The sequence below is a fragment of the Camelus dromedarius genome, chromosome 15 (genome assembly GCF_036321535.1).
Source record: "Camelus dromedarius isolate mCamDro1 chromosome 15, mCamDro1.pat, whole genome shotgun sequence".
Lineage (NCBI taxonomy): Eukaryota > Metazoa > Chordata > Mammalia > Artiodactyla > Camelidae > Camelus > Camelus dromedarius.
The window spans coordinates 51,041,776-51,058,930 of record NC_087450.1 but is presented as its reverse complement, the minus strand read 5'-3'; positions in this window follow the sequence as shown (position 1 = coordinate 51,058,930).

The following is a 17,155-nucleotide window of genomic DNA, read 5'->3' as shown; positions in this document are numbered from 1 at the left end:
CTAATGAAGAGAGTTCTGAGCAGGACTTGGACCTGCAGAAGAAGCCACCCATAAATGAGTGAAAGCTTGACTTGCAAAGGCAGGTCTGAGGACCAAGGAGACTGAGCTATTAGGGGCTTCGATGTGAGCCTTCCTCAGAGTAGACTGAGGTCCTGAAGACATGATTTGCTGGTAGGACTCTTACATCCTTCCAGTCTGCACAGATAAACCTGCCTCCTAAATCATAGCCATCAAAAGCCTTCCCAGTCTGAACAAATGAGACACTGTACCCACAGTGGTGAAGGTTCCTCCCCTCAGCATCTTTAAAGTTTTGTTTGGCAAAGGGTCACTATTGATTTCCAGAGGTAAGTGACCTGACAGTCTTGGAACAGTCGGTCAGCATCTCTGATTAACACCCTTGGTCAATGTCAGAAAGTCAAGGTAAGTGTAGAACACAGGTCAGGGAATTCTAGTATTAAGGGGGGTCTTTATTTTTCCACTTGATTATTAACCATACAGTTGTAAGCTCGCCCCTTCACTCTCAGAATGCAAAAATTAATTAATTGGATAATATGAAAAAAAATTTTAATAATTCCGCTAGTGCAATTACTTTTGCTTCTTTGTGAGTGAAGTACATGTTTAATTCATCCTTGCAACCAATTAGGGCTTGGCTAAATGAATGCCATTCATTCATTCATTCAAAACATTTACTTAACACCTATTACATGCTGGGTACTGAAATGTAGGAAAAGTCAGGGTTATTAAGGCAGTTTTTGCCCTTAAGGAGTTTAGCTATAGAAGAGTTCAGACCTGTAGAGAAAAAAATTGCAATACGGAGAAATAAGGGCAATAATTGTTATGTGCCCACCAGGTAGAGGGGATCTCAAAACAGAGAAGAAACCGCTTAGCATGGACAGATCAGGTAGAGTTTCATAAAGATAGGGTGCATGTGTCAATTCTGAAAGAAGAGGGAGTTTTCCAAATGGACGACGGGAGAAAGAGCATTCCAACGCAACATCTTTGTTGAGGACAAAAGGTGCTGCAGAAATACAAGTAAGAATTACCTGTGGATTTAAACACTGGTTCACTAATCTCAAATTCAAGAACAGAGGAGAGCGGGATGTGCAGCTGTGTACGCTGAGTAAGGCTTACATCCCAGAGAAGACAAACATGGCAAATAGGAAGTAGGAGGCAAAGGATGGCATGCTTCTGGAAACGTTAGAGTCTTGGGTGATGCATTAAGCATTATGTAACCTGCTGATACAAGGTCTGGACAATGCCCCGAGCCCTTGACCTCTTACCCCTGAAGGATGCTATCCTTTTCCTTCTTCTTTCACACTTTTCTTGCCTTCCTTTCCTTGTATTGTAATGTCTGACTGTCCTCAAAAATTTTTTTTCTCAACTAATTTTTTCAGGAGAAGAGACAAAGCACTCACCTCTTCACTGACTTCTCTCTGTCAGCCTGAAATCTGGGACTGAAACTTGCATGATGCTTCTCCCTCCCGCTCCCTGCCAAAGGCACCCACCTCCTGCAGACAAAGGGAGGCCAGAAGTCCACCAAGTCTTAGCCCACTCCTCCAAGGACCAGCACTCCATCTCTAGAAGCATTGGAAAATCCAGATCCCCCATTCTCCTCCAGTATTGCAAACCTGGAGTCGTAGAATAAGCATCCTCTATTAGAGAAGAAAAAAAAAAAAAGCATTCCTAGTGGCAGTCAGCAGGAGGCAGGGGCTCTTCCAGCTTAATGACTTGCAAATCAAAAGCATAAAAACCAGAATGCACCTTTTGAACCTCTTTCCCATTCTGCCTAGATGTCCTCATAATTTTCTCCCATAGCGTTCCTGTTATTTTTGCTACCAGAGCAATAACCTTCCCTGTGCATTTTGAAAATATTGGAGGAGGACCTGTCCAGTGATCTCAAAGCATGTGTTTTTGATTCGCCTAAGATTATGGATACCAAAGGAATAAAAATGGAAATCACTACTGCCAAGATATGAAAGAAAGTTTGCATAGTAAAATAATTTAAACCTAACATTTGGACCCAATAAGGCAAATGGAACGTTTTTTCCATATTTTTGGAAAATGTGCATTTTCTTCGCATTAAGTGGTACCAATAAAAAATAATGATTCTCACTCAGTTTATTTCTATAAATTAGATTGGCTTATAGTTTTCCAAGACATGGTTTTGTATCAAGCTATATGGCAAACACCTGGGCATAAAATACGCTCGGCTTTTTGCTTCCACGTGGGAGAAACAGGTCACCATTCCTCTCTTTTAAATCTTGAGCAAAGGTCAGCTGAAGCCAGTTAATATATTTAGTCCTCTCTCTCTGCCGAGAATGAGTGTTACGTCAACAATTTGTGGAGGTTCGTGAAGTTCCTCCCAAATAGGCAGGGTGACCATTTCCCGATTAGAAACTGGGTGATTTAGCAATACATGCTGGTAAAGACATTTGACTCATCTTAGAATCAGATAAAGAAAGAAAGAAAAGCAAATAACAAAGAATTGTTCCAAAACACTTCTATACAAAATTCACATATGAATATACTAATCTAGGGGGTAGTCTACAAATGAGAACTTGGCGTGGGAACATTAGAAATGGTGGACGGATGCAGACAAAGACACAGTGAAATGGAGAAGAGGTGTGACAAGGGGGAATAGGATAGAGAAGGAAGAGAAGAGAGAGAAAAAAATAGGGGACAGTGAAGAGATGAGAGTAAATATTGGATCCAGAATTCATGTTAAACACACACACACACACACACACACACACAGTGTTAAGTCACATCTCCCTCCAGTTTCAAAGCAGTTGGAAGCCAAACTCAGCCTGGAGTGGTGGCCTGAGCACCGAGTCAGAACTGGGAGTGATGGTTCGGAGCTGGTGATGCTTCAAGCTCCACCACTGCACACAAGCTCCAGCCGCTGAGGATCCCATTTCTCAGCAATCAGATGTGACGAATTCCTTCCTTCCCCATCTCCCAGGCCCCTTGGAAGGCTCAAAGAGAGATGAATGTGAATGAACTGTGATAGCTATAAAATATTCCCCACATGGAGTGTGTGAGGTGGAAAGAGGGAAGGTGGTGAATTATTTATTATTCTTTGGCTCAAGCGTCAGCTGTTTGTAAGTCTTCATGTCCTCCAGCAGCTGAGGCACTATCCACTGAGATTGAATAAAATTACCTTGAATCCTTCTTCCACAAACGGTAGGAAACCACGCATCCTTCCCAACATCCCAGAGGATTCTCCGGGGGGTTATGTTTGTCCTGGTTCCCTCTAGCTCCAATTTCCTACTTTTGCTGAATTTTCAACCCCTGCTCCCATTTTCATCTCCTGCAGGTGCTGGACGTTCTTTGTCCATCACTGGGGCCAGCCTAGGATCCATCACCACCCCCTCCACAGTACCATGAACACTAGACTGGGCATGTAAGACTTGCACTGAGGATCTGAAGGTATAGGGTGGTGTTATATTGCAGCACAGCAAACAATCTAAAATTAAATGCCAGTGATTCTTTTGTTAACAGTGCCTGGCTCCTCTAGGCACCCCTCACTGTTCGTCTCTGCACAGACATCCCCAGCCCACCACCATCCAGATCAACTCTTTCCCTTTCTCATCTCCCACCAAGCTACCAGCTGCCCAATTCTTTCTGCTCTCCTCTTGTTTGGGTCTGGCGCTGGGGAATCTCAACGCCAGCTACATGTTAGAATCTCCTGGGGAGTTTTTAAAAAATAGCGATGCCCAGACCCTACCCCAGACCAATTACGTCAGAGGCTCTGGAGCTGGGGCACACATACGCATAATTTTCCAAAGCCCTTTCTGTGCAGCCAGGGTTGAAAACCTCCTCCAGTGTAGCTCATCTGAGCCATGTCCTGGGGCAAGCTCACCTTTCATACTCAAAAAAGCCATCAAGGCAATCTGCTGAACAAAAGACAATTCTCTCACTGAGAAAACCACTGCCAGTTTTTTAACTGAACATTATTTTTCCTGCCACCATTATTATCTTAAGAAATTTGCCAGGAACACACACTTCATTATCCAGAGGTCGGGATCTTTCCCCAGCATCAGCATTTCCGGACGAGTCTCTTGCTCTCTCCTTCCTGGCTCACTTTCCCAGGTCACAGAACAGCAGGGTGGGCAGAGAAGAAACCAAGGAATCCACACAAAGAGGAACCTGTCTTCTCCATTGAGAGACTTTATGGCAGGTAGAAAATCAAAGCTAAAATGGGACGCTGACATTATTTTGGAATCATGTAGACAGAAACATCCTCAACCCTAGTGAGAAAAAAAAAAAAAATAGCTCCATGGTGGTATTACGTTTTTGTTTTGTTGTTTGTTTTAAAAATACACACAGAGTTTTTTCTGAATATTTTCAAAAATATTTCAAAAAAGTATAGGCTATGAAACAATGTTTCATATATACATGCTCTCCTTTGGGCTTCCTGACAGCCCTGTGAGGAAGGGAAGCAGAGCAGGAATTATCAATTTTTCCAGCAGAATAAATTCACCCTTAGAGAAGATAAGAGACTTGTCCAAAACCACACTGCTGGGACATGGCAGGGCTGTTGTTCAAAACCTAGTGCTGATCTTAGTTGTGGCTGCTGTAGCTAAGTACCATAGACTGGGTGGCTTATAAACGTCAGAAATTTATTTCTCACAGTTTTGGAGACTGGAAGTCCCAGATCAGGGTGCCAGCATGGCTGAGATCTGATGAGAACCCTTTTCTGGGTTATAGACTGCTGCCCTCTCAGATCCTCACTTGGCAGCATGTAAGGGCCCAAGTCCCATTCATGAAGGCTCCACCCTCATGACCTCATCTCATCTGAGTCACCTCCCAATGGCCCCACCTCCTAACCCCATCACAGTTGGCAGTGGAGGCGGGGGCGGGGGGGCCTTCAACCTAAGAATTTGGAGGGTGAGGGCACCAATATTCAGTCCGTAACAGTCCTCTTACTCCAATGTCGTTACTTTTTCCGCCTCTTTGTGTCTTTGTGTTGCTTTACTACCACTGTGTCTCTATGCACGTGCGTGTGTGCGTGGGCGTGCACACACACACACACACCCAGTTATGGGCTGGGAGGCCACATTCCACGTAAGAATACCACCTGACAAGGGTCGATCCAGGAGGAAGAGCAGACGCCCAGGAAATCCTACGCCTTGGATGGGAGATGAGAAAGCAAGCTTGGCGCCTGTGACCCACCAACCGTTCCCTTCCTACCCATTTCCCCTTTCGTCCCCTGCTGCGCCCCTTTGAGGCTCTGCAGATCCATTCTCAGAAAAGAAGCTGATGTCAGTCCCTGCCTTCGTCCAAATAAGCCTATGTCACTCATCCCTGAGGGAAAGCATTTCAGACTCTGTCTTGGTTGGGGAAAGAAGGGTAACTCATGACCTTACAGAAGTAGGCCTAGCACAGAGCTCCAGGAGTGCTTGTCAACTGACTGATTCCTGGTCTCAGGGCTGGAAGCCCCCCATGGAGGTCCAGCTCATCTCCCAGCCTTCGGGCAGATCAGGTCTGTCGGTAAACAAGCCACTGGTAGCAGAGATTATGATGGAATGGCAGGTCCTGCTGGGCAGCCACCACCTTACCAGTGCACAGATCAGGCCCTGTGTCCTCCCTCAGGGTCTCCCTAAGCGTGTCCAGAAGCGGAGGCACCCAGTCCACTCCCGAGGGAAGCTGAGCCCTACCTCCTTTAAAGCGCGGAGTTACAGCATGAGGATAAGTTTTTTGGGGCTGCCAGGCCAAGGAGGTGACCCCGAGGTGTCAGTCTCCTAGTGTGGAATATGTTTGTGGTTTTGAGCTATTTCTACAAGTTCCTTCAGCTCAAGGCTGTGCAGACAACCTTGGGTGAGAGAGAGGAGGATGATGAGATGTCCTAAAAATGCCTCAGAAAAACTGTTGTTGGACAGGACCTATATCACCACCTCTTGCCGGGAACGTAGGAACAGTCTCTCCTCCTCCAGCCCTCCATCCTCCCCCGTGTGCTCTCTGAAACCCAGGCTTGGGGACTGAACACATATGGGTCTCGTTGGTCCATCCTGTTGTCCTCTGAGGCCGTAAATCCAGACAGCCACAAATCAGCTTCAGAGAAACTTCAGCCCCAGACACGCACACGCCTCCGTTCAAGTCCTGGTGTCCAGGCTGAAATATGGCCGCATGTGTTCCCTCCTGCACCGCCGGTCTGCTGGAGATGCCCTCTGTCAGAGGGGGTTTACGGAGCAGCCGGGAGGCCAGGACGCAGTGGCCAGACACCACCCTAGTCACGGCGCCCGGAGACTTTGATCTCCTGCTGGTAGCGCCGTGTCACCGAGGTCACCACCTGTTCCCACACAGGCCTGAAGTACAGCTCTCCGAAGCACCCTGGGGGGCTCTGGGTTCCTCCTCCACCTTAACACGGCATTGCCAGAGCTGACTGCTTTTCTTCCCCAAACAGCCCTTCGTGACATCTCATTGTCACCAGCTAAATACAGAGCACTTCTGGCCCTTCTCCTTTCCTCGTGCTGACAGCTGACACAGCACCTGCCCACCCTTTGCATGAAAAGGCTCCTTCTTAAAGGCCCTTCTCCAAGAATCTGAGCTTGGGTCTGGGCAGGACATCAACTCAAAGCAAATGTCAAACACTGGGTTTCCTAAGTCCCAAGAGGTACGCTGGCCTAGTCAGTCGGGAACAAATTTGCACCTGTCTCCAAAGTGGTTTCCGCCATCCTCATGCCTTCCTGGACCCAAGGCAAGCCCAAAGGCTGAGCCCATGTGTGTGAGGCTCACTTGGGTAAGCACAGAGCAGAGCCTGGAGCCTGGGACCTGGGGCTCTCCCACAGCCTGAACCAGGCTTCTCAACATCCAGAGTGCGGTGAACTCACGGCAGAGCTTTACAAGAGAACCACTGATGCCTGGTTCCCTCCCCAGAAGTTCACAGTTAGCTCATATGAGGTCTGGTGATTTTCAAAGCTCTTCAAGTGCTTCTTGATGCGCAGCTGAGGTGGAGAAGGACTGAGTGAGGATCAGGGCACGTTGTCCCAGAGGAGAGTTTGGGAAGCATCCCCAGCACTCGTTTCCCACTCATTCACTCCCTCATCCATTCTCTGCCTTTAAGGAGCCCTCACATTGTGTGGGGCAGTGTGTCAGGCTTAGTCTGGGTGCTCCAAAGAAACAGGACCAATCGGATTTTATGGATATCTAAGTGTAGGCATATCAATATATATAAAGATACTTATAAGGAATTTGTTCACAAAATTACAGAGACTGAGAGATCCCAGGATCCACAGTCAGCAAGGTGGAGACCCAGGAGAGCCAATGGTGTTAGGTTCCAGCCCAAGCCCAAGTCCAAAGTCAGGAGAAGACTGATCTCCTAGCTTGAAGACAGTCACAGAGTGAATTCTCCTTTGCTCAGCCTTTTTTTTTTTTTTTTTCTCTTCCTGTGCAGGCCACCAAGGGATGGAATAAAGCTCACCCCCATTGGAGAGGGCAATTTGCTTTACTCAATCAGCTAATTCAGATCTTCATCTCATCGAAAAACACCCACACAGAATCACTCAAAATTATGTTTAACCAAATATCTGGGCACTCTGTGACCCAGTCAAGCTGACAAATAACATTAACCATCACACGCTGCTCTAGGCACCACAGAGAATATTGAAAAGATCTGGACTCTTGCCCTCAAGGAGCTTCCAGTCTCAGGATGAGGCAGTATATGCAAGAAGGGCTAAGGTCTCCACCACGTGGTGCAGCTGCCCAGAGTCAAGACGGCAGGAACTCAGAGGAGAAACAGATCCGACCAGGGACAGTCACCAAAGGCTTGCTGAAGAAGATGGGCTTGATCTGGGCTGGGAGGCTGTTATGGGTTGAATTGTGTCCCGCAAAAGATATGTTTCATTCCTAACCCCCAGTACGATCCGAATGTGAAAATTAGTTGGTTGCAGATGTCATTAGCTAAGATGGGGTCATGCTAAAGTAGGGTGAGTTAATCCAGAATTACTAGTGTCCCCATAGGAAGAGGAGGGAGACACAGAGAGTGACGGCCACGGGAAGAGAAAGACACAGGGAAACACCAGGAGGAGTTACAGGCGGAGACTGGACTGATGAGTTAGCAAGCCAAGGATTGCCAGCTGCCAGCAGAAGCCAAGCAAGAGGCATGGAACATTTTCTCCCTCAGAGCCCTCAGAGGAACCAACCCTGCAGACACCCCCCAGAACTAATCGCCAGAACTGCTGGAGAATACATTTCTGTTATTTCAAGCCACTTGTTTGTGGTGGTTGGTGGTACCTTGTCATGGCAACCCTAGGAAGAGGCTAAGTCCAAAATGGACAAGCAGGATGGGGCGGGGACCCTGGAGACACAGAGGTGGGAATGAATAGTGCAGGGGAGAGACGGCAAACAACCCAACCCAACTAGAACAAAGAATTTCAGAAAGGAATGGCAGGCAACACGCATAAGAGTGGCCACCTCACAGCTCATCTCCCCAGGGAGCCCACCGTATTTCCCCGTCTCAAGGGAGACTTTCCACCCCTCGCCGCACCCTTCCACCTGCAGTGTGCAAATCAGAGCTGCCTTCCTCTTACCTGGGCACTTGTGAGGTGGGCATGTGACCCAAACATCCTACCCCACCCTCTTGGCCACAGTAACAGGTCCAAAAATGGGCACTGAGCCAAGGCAAGCCAATTAGAGACTTTCCCTGGGATGTTTTATTTTTCTTAGTTTTAAAACCGGTAGAAAAGGGCTCTTTTTCTCTGGACACACACCTGTGAAACATGAACTTGAAGCTGCCCCCCAGCTATGTCCTTGTGATGTAAATAAATAAAGAGATAAAATGATCCTTGTATCATTCTGGCCCCTGGTTCTAGACACTAAGGAATTTTTACTTCGTCGGTCGATTCTGAAAGCAATCCCAATAACCTTCCCCCTTAGATAGAAAAACAAAAATAACTTTGTTTAACTCAAATGGATTTCTGTTACTTGCGACTAAAGGAGCCCCAGTTAGTACCTCATGGGAGAAACTGCCTTCACCCTAAAGAGCTTTGATGCCCGGCTGCAGCATTTATTTTTAACCCTATTAGCTAGAGATTGTTAACTGGAGTCTATAGAATCTGACGTCAGGGTTCCCCATGAAACTTCAGAAATAAAGTGCAAAATACACAGAATATACACCCTCCTAGGAAGAGGCAGCATAGACGCTATCAGATTCTCAGTGGAGTTTTTGACCCCAAAATTAAGAACCACTGTTGTGAGCAACGAGAAGGCAAACAAAAGAATCACAGAATGTATTACCCTCCACTAACAATTATTAAACACCCTCAGATATCCAGTCATTTATTCAACAAACGAACTGTCAAGCCCAGGGTCAAGAGCTGTTGGGGATGTGACGACGTATGTGGTGTGATTTTATCCTCAAGGAGTTTGAGGTGGCTCGGGGTGGTAATGAGCATATACATAATTTTGACAGAGGCAAGTGAGGGTAATTAATGCAATGGCAGTTCCGAAGCCAGTGCCTAGAACTTCTCCTACAGCCTTAAATGAGCAGTAAATAGAGCCCTGGATGGAGTCCTCCCTTGCGAGTGGACCATAGGTAAGTCAGCATCTCAGAATCTCAAGGTCATCATTTTCTAAATGGATATAAGAATCCTGCTAGACCACCTGACACGGTGTTGTGCAGTGTTAACAAGAAAATATCTATCAACCTTCTGAGAGCCTGGGAACCCTTAGAAAAGGTATATAACACCTGCTTAGGAGATGCCTGCTTCTGGACCTGGCTAGTGCTACTCAAGGTGTGGCCCTGGACTATGATGACCAGCCATGTGGGCATCTCCTGGGAGTTCCTTAGAAATGCAGATCTCAGGCCTCATCCCAGACTTTCTGAATCTGCAAACTCCCCCAGGTGATTTGTATTCAAGTTAAAGTTTGAGACACATTCAACTAGGTATTTCTTAGCATAATGTTATTATAATCTGACAGAGAGGAAAATCCACCAGAGGGCACACATTATCCTAGTGGACAGAGGTGGGGACCAGAGTCGCCCAGGTGTGCTGTGGGCTGGCTGCCACGCAGATCCAGCCCAGCATCCTTAGAACAAGGGATGTGCATGGGGACCTAAGCTGCCTGGAGCACAGGATGCAGTGAGCCGTGGTGTGTGAGCCAGCCCCAGAACCAGCCTTTGGTCCTGCCAGAAGCTGCTCATGCACCCTAGACATATGGTCTCCCTGAATCTCTGGTCAGAGCGACACCAGCATACTTCGCATACATCAGCGCACGCAGAGGGGATTAGCAAACATCTGGGGAGCACAGCCTGCTGCTTTCTGCTGGTTTGCGGAGCAAGAGGGCACAAGAAGACTCTTGGAGTGCTGAGCACGAGCCCAGCCTGCCAAGGTGCCAGTGAGATGGGGGGCTTTCTCTCTGTCAGCAGCAAATTGTCCAAATGACCACAGCAGACAAATACACAGTGATGCTGAGGGTCTAGGGCAGCAAGAACTCAGGGTCCAGGGAGCAGTAGCAGTGCTTAGACCAAAAGGATTCCCCTGCTTTGGTTATTTTTAGAAACACCACATTAAACAAAGTTAAATTTGTTCCTTTACAGGAGCACCTTTAATCAGCCATGCGCCTTGTGGATCTTCAAGGAGAGCACACAGGAGGCTTTATCTCCCAAGCATTTTTGATTACAGAACTCCTCCCCTCTGTGTCAGTCAGCCCAGGCGCTGCCATAACAAAATACCTTAGACGGGATGGCCTGAACAACAGGAATTTACCTCTCACAGCTGTGGAGCCTGAGAAGTCCAAGATCAAGGTGCCCACTGGTTTGCTTCCTGGTGAGGGCTCTCTTCCTGGCTTGCAGACAGCCACCTCACGTGGCAGAAGGAGAGCAAGACCTCTAGTGTCTCTTCTTATAAGGGTACAAATCCCATCATGAGGGCCCCAACCTCATGACCTCATCTAAACCTAATTATACCCTCCCAAGGACCCATTTCCAAATATCATCACATTGGAAGTTAAGGCTTCAGCTTTTGAATGGGGGCAGAGGGTAGGCTGGGATACTCCATTCAGTCTGTAGCACTCTCCTCCCTAAGCTGGAAGTCTTCAGAACAGACTTTGGAAAATACTAGCAAAGATGGAGGTAAAAGAGACCCATTTGGGGAAAGAAGATAGTCCACGCATGTCTATAGCAGGAGTTCTAAACATTTCCTTGTTCAGGGCAATTGGGCAATCAAAGTGTGAACAGTATTTGCTTCAAGCATGTTAAACTCTCCAAGAAGCTCACATTAATAGTAGTTACCACTATCACTTCTGAGTACTCAGCATGAGCTACAGGTCCATGGTGAGCCAGGCTTTGTATACATCATCTCAATGCTCTGAACCACTATTTGAGGAAACTGCTTTTCTCATTCCCATTTTCAGATGATGAGACAAGGCTTAAAAAAGCCATTGCCTTGCCTTAAATCTTACAGCTAGTTAGTGGCAGTTGGTTAGTGCTAAATCTCTCTGACTTTAGGCACTTATTAAAATGCTGTAAAAATTCCAAAGTCTTTGGCACATAGGAAACATTGTGCCCAGGACCTGCAGTTAGACTTGTAGTGTCATCTTTCACATAGAGAACCATTCCTGGTGACTCTAGAGAGGACACAAATAAAGTCCCAAGGCAGGAGGATATAGCTCAGTGGTAGAGTGCATGAGGTCCTGGGTTCAATCCCCAGTACCTCCGTTTATAAATAAATACACACATACACACACACACATACATACAAACATACCTAATTGGCTCCCCTTCACCAAAAAAATAATTTAAAAAAAATTTTTTTTAAGTCCCAACTTGAAGTGCAGGGTCCACTTCTCCTTAGTTTTATGTTTTAGGTTATCACCTCTATCTTGTCACCATATTTTCATATACTGGTTTCTTCAAACTCACCAGATGGTGAATTTAAAGAAGAAGGGATTCTGGAAGAGTAAGCCTGGAGCTTGTGTTGATTTCCTGACATTAATCCCCACCCCTCTACCTCTGTAATTAGCTATTTAGTTGAGTAAAATGAATAACTTCTGTGCCTTATACGTCCATCTGTCAAGGCAATATTTTCATATTTTTGAATTTCAAAGAGGAAAACAACTTGTCACTCTCAACCAAAAAACCTGGCTTCTTGTAAAGGGACTGCTAAAAAGTTTTCCTCTGCATAAAACACTTCCAAGGACTCGCCTCTAGCAAACGGGGCAGTGTGCCTTGCCATGAATGAATCCATGGATTGCGTGGGAATTTCTTCCTCTGAGCATAAGAACCACCTGTTCATATGCCACTTTCATTTCCAGTGGAAACAGAAAGAGTGGGGGAAAAAAACCTAAAGTCAGGAATTTTTAGATGCAAAAGAGTATGGCTAAAAAGAGTAAGGCCTGAGAGCTGCTACTAACAAGCTGGGTGACCTCCCCACTGTCCACATGCTACCCTCTCCCTGCCTCCTCACTTGTAAAAGAAGAGGGGCTTCCCAACTGACACTGCAGACCCCCAGCTCACGATCCCATGGGTGATGGATCTCATAGTGACATTTGTACACCAGCCCCAGCTCAGATTCCTGGGAAATGCAGAACCCGCCTAATTCACTCCAGGGGAGCTCCACAATTTTGATCAGAAGGCTCTCAAAATAAGAAGCTTTAACCTAAACTATTCCAGACAGATGGAAATTCACTCTCTCTTTCAAGTTCTTTTAAAATGATGTACAGAACACTGCACAGTAGTCAGTGTTAGTGTCTGAACTGCATTCGTGATCCATAAGTTCTTCTTTATCTCTGGCCTAAATGATCACAATTGAAATGAAAAATAAAGACCAGCTTTCCATCATATTCCAGGTCATGAAATTATTTCTATTTGGTGATAGCAATTAAATTGCTCTCCAATCTGTTCCTTTCCTATTTTATTTCCATTATTAATTTTAAAGTTACTCATTACTTAAACATGTGAAAAAGCATTGAAAATAATATAACAGCAACCTTTGCTTTTTGCTAAAGTTAAAAAAGCAATCATTTGGAATATTACTCCACCGTAAAAAAGAATGAAATAATGCCATTTGCAGCAACATGGATGGACCTAGAGATTATTATATTAAGTAAAGTAAGTCAGAGAAAGACAAATATTATATGATATCACTTACATGTGGAATCTAAAAAAAAAAAATGTTACAAATGAACCTATTTATAAACCAGAAATAGATTCACAGACATAGAAAACCAACTATGATTACCAAAGGGGAAAGAGGCAGGGGAGGGATAAATTAGAAGCTTGGGGTTAACATACACACACTACTATATATAAAATAGATAAACAACAAGGACCTACTACTGTATAGCACTGGGAGCTATATTCGATATCTTCATCTATAATGGAAATAATCTGAAAAAGACTATGTATAAATATGTGTATGTAGGTATAACTGAATCGCTTTGCTATACATCTGAAACTAATACAACTTTGTAAATCAACTATACTTCAACAACAACAAAAAAGCAATTGTTTATAAAAGACATAAGCCACTACAGATATGGTCAGTCACCTCCCTTTCCCAATCTACTGCTTTCCTCTGCAGACGTAACCACCATTAGAAATTGATGTGTCTGCCTCTTATGCAGACACATATGCATACACACATAATGATTTATACCACTTTTCATGAATTTTCAATTATATATCAATGGTATCATATTGACTATACCATTTTAAAAATTGCTTTTTTCCCCTCAACAAATATTTTTAAGACTCATTCATATGTCATTTATTTTATCTGCTGTATATATATATACACCATAAATGGATAATTAAGTTGATCCCAAGTTTTTGCTATAATACACAATGCTTCAATGAGGATCCTTGTTAATATTTCCTTGTACACATTTAGCAAATTTCCTTTGGGGCGTATATACCTAGAAGTGCTTGCACCAAGTTACAGTTTCACCAGCAGTGGATAATCTCCCCGTCTTCTGTGTCTTCACTACTAACACTTAATTGTGCCAGTTTTCCATTTTTGCCAAATGGATGAGTGTGAAATGGCATTTAATGTTTCCCTTCACTCTAGTGTGTTTGATCATCCTTTTACTGGACATTTATGTTCTCCTTTTTGCAACTGGCTAAATAAAAACCTTTGACTATTTTGTATACTGGGCTACTTTTTCTCCCTTACTTGATGTGTAGGGAGTTTTATATGTTCCAGATTCTAATTCTTTACTGATGCATGTGCTGAAAATGTCCTCTACCCTGGGGCTTATCTTTTCACTTTGGCCATGGTTTCTTTTGTCATGCAGGAGTTTGTAATTTTAATGGAGGCAAATGTATCAATCATTTGCTCTATGGTTGGCTTTTTCTGGGTTTTGTTGGAGTAGTCCTTCCCTCTCCTGGGGTCATAAGTATATTCTTCTGGCCAATCTCACATAGACTAATATCTCAGTGTCCCAGTGCCTACCGTCTCTCCTCCTCAGTTCTTTTAAAAAGTATTGTAAAGATTATTTGTTGCTATTTTGAAAGTAACATGTGATTATTACAAAAGATCTAGGAAAAAGCAGAAAGAAAACAAATCAGTACATTATTAAGTCACTTTAAAAATAATTCTTATGCTCCTTGAAGGATAACCCTATTTATGGCCCTCTCTACACTACTGAAAGGAATGTGTTAGTGAACAGGATTGAGCTTTGGAGAAAGGTCTGGATTTGCATCTTATCTTTACTACCTTCTAGCTAATTTGTCTTGCACATGATACTTAGTTCCTCTGAACTCCAGTTTCCTCATCTATAATGTAAGGACAACAACTCCTGCACTGGGTTGTTATGTGTCCCAATTTATATCAGATTTCACATGGCAGACCTACAGCTGGTAACATCTCTTCTTAAAGAATCCTGTGAGCCGCTTCCCTGTTTCATACCTGTGTGCAAAGGTCCCTGGAGAAAAGTGGGGACAGAGCCATGGACATATTTATTATCTCAAGTCTGGGTGGTGGGCAGGATCCCGGGAAAGATAAATTCCATGGGTCGGTGAAGCTGCTACCAAGCCACGGTGGTATCCATTCCAGAGTCTGCTCCAACAGTCACTAGACTCCTTCCTCCGTTTATAAAATGCACTGCACAGACAGTGCCTAAAACGGCATGGAAACTAGCTGGAGAACAAACGCCACCAGCTGATCTCATCCTCAGTACTTCCCTGCTCAAAGGAGTTAATTAGCCAAGGGGAAAACAATTGACTTTTTTGGTATTATATAATTCCATTGTATTTTTGCCAGGTATTGGATTTCACCACCCACTGCCATGATGTCACGTCATGAAAGGACTTATTGTTACATACACAAAACAAGACGCGCTCATAACTCTGCAAGAAGTAAAATTCCACATTCTTTGTCTCACTGCAGTTGGAATCTTCAGGTTAATAGATAACTACATTCCGTGAATTTAAACATGCCGTGCTTCGAATGAACGTAGCTCATGTTGAGCTGGTCCTTGCCTGAAGAAAGACTATTTTTAGAAAGCTTGGCAAAGGAAATTAACGTTTTCAGCCCAAGCATGCACGGCCAAATAACTAACTCTACCAAATTCTTTATTACCAAAAGGAAAAAAAAAAAAAGCAACAAAATAATGAAATCTTTCTTTTTCACCATTTTGGGAATTATCTTTCCATGTCTAATTCCCTTCAGCTTTCAGAATCTCCTTTACAGATTTGTGAGACTAGCTTCCAGGTAGAATGGTTGTCTTTGAAAGTCGAGCTGGAGATCTTCTGATTAGAATCTCCTGTCTTTCCATGTCTTGGAGAAATCGTAGAGCCTTTTTGTTTAAAGTGGAAATCTAATTTGAGCTGGACCAGGTTCACTTTCAAGGACTCCAAGGCTGTGGACTTCAGATAAAGAATTTCATACCATTCTCTGAGAAAGTAAAAATCCCTTAAAATATAAAACTAAATCCCTACATGTATTCTTGATAGTTGTATGAATTCAAACTATTTTGTTTGCTAATAAAGACTGAGCTTTAAATAAAGTGTGTGCTTGTTGGGCCAGGATTCTCCCTATTGAAACAACGGAGTTAAAAGAGCCTGAAGATATGGGGTCCAGTCTTAGCTCTGAGACCACTCTGAGCAGCAGTTTCGTGGTGCAGTTAGACCAGCATCCTTTCTGATGTGGACAACTGCCTCCTGACTGGTCTCCCTAGCTCCAGTTTCTCACCTCTTCTAATGCACCCTCTACATCAGACGGACTCAAATTGTGGTCCCCAGACCAGGAGCATCAGTACCACCAAAGACTGTGTTAGAAACACAGGCTTTTGGGCTCCCCCTCTAGACCTACTAAACCATGAACTCCGGGGTGGGGCTCAGCATCCATGTTTTAAGGAGCTCTCCAGGTGAGGCAGATGCACACCAACACTGGACAGCTGTGGTCCACACTGATTCCTTACAGTACAAGTCGAAGCTCATTAGCACAGCTCTAAAGACCATCATGATCTGGCTCCTTAGGTCTCCAGACTCACCTTCTGATTATCCTCCTCCAACTCCCCACTCCACTCCTGCAAGGGACCATACAACAGAGTGATACTTACGGAGGGGCCACCTCCTCCACTAAACTTTTCCTTCCTTTATTCCCATCCAGTTAGTCACTTTGTCTTCTGGTTTCTGCACATCCTCATTTTTAGGAGTACTTTGTGAAATATTTGGTTACACTGTTCTACTCCTCTAGCCTGTGAGGCCTTTGGAGACGTACAATCATTCACCCTTTATTTCATCAACTAGTTACTGAGCACCAGGCACACAGGTGGGTGCTCAGGATGCAATGTCACAGGTGGAACTTCTGTTCTCTGATCTTTGAATCCTTATCACTAGCACAGTAATGTTGTGACACTTTCTTTTAATGAGAATGAGGAGCCCAGGGTTTATTAAGCATCTACTCAAACTATTCCATATCCTTAGGTTGCTTTTCAAGACCCTCTATAATTTGACCCTGCCCTATTTTTCAATACTTAAGCTCCACATGTCTCCATTCCATTATCTGTCTGGTCCTCAGTGGCCTTTTCCCTTTCCTCTGCACAGCCAGAGCACATTAATCTTTCAAAGCCCAGATCAAGTCTCAGGTCATCCAGGAAACCATCTCTGACAACCTTAGCCTCTTTGCTTATCATCAGTACTTCTTAACTATGTCTTCCCACCAACTATTATTAGCTTCTAATATTAGTTGTCATATATGCATCTCTGTTT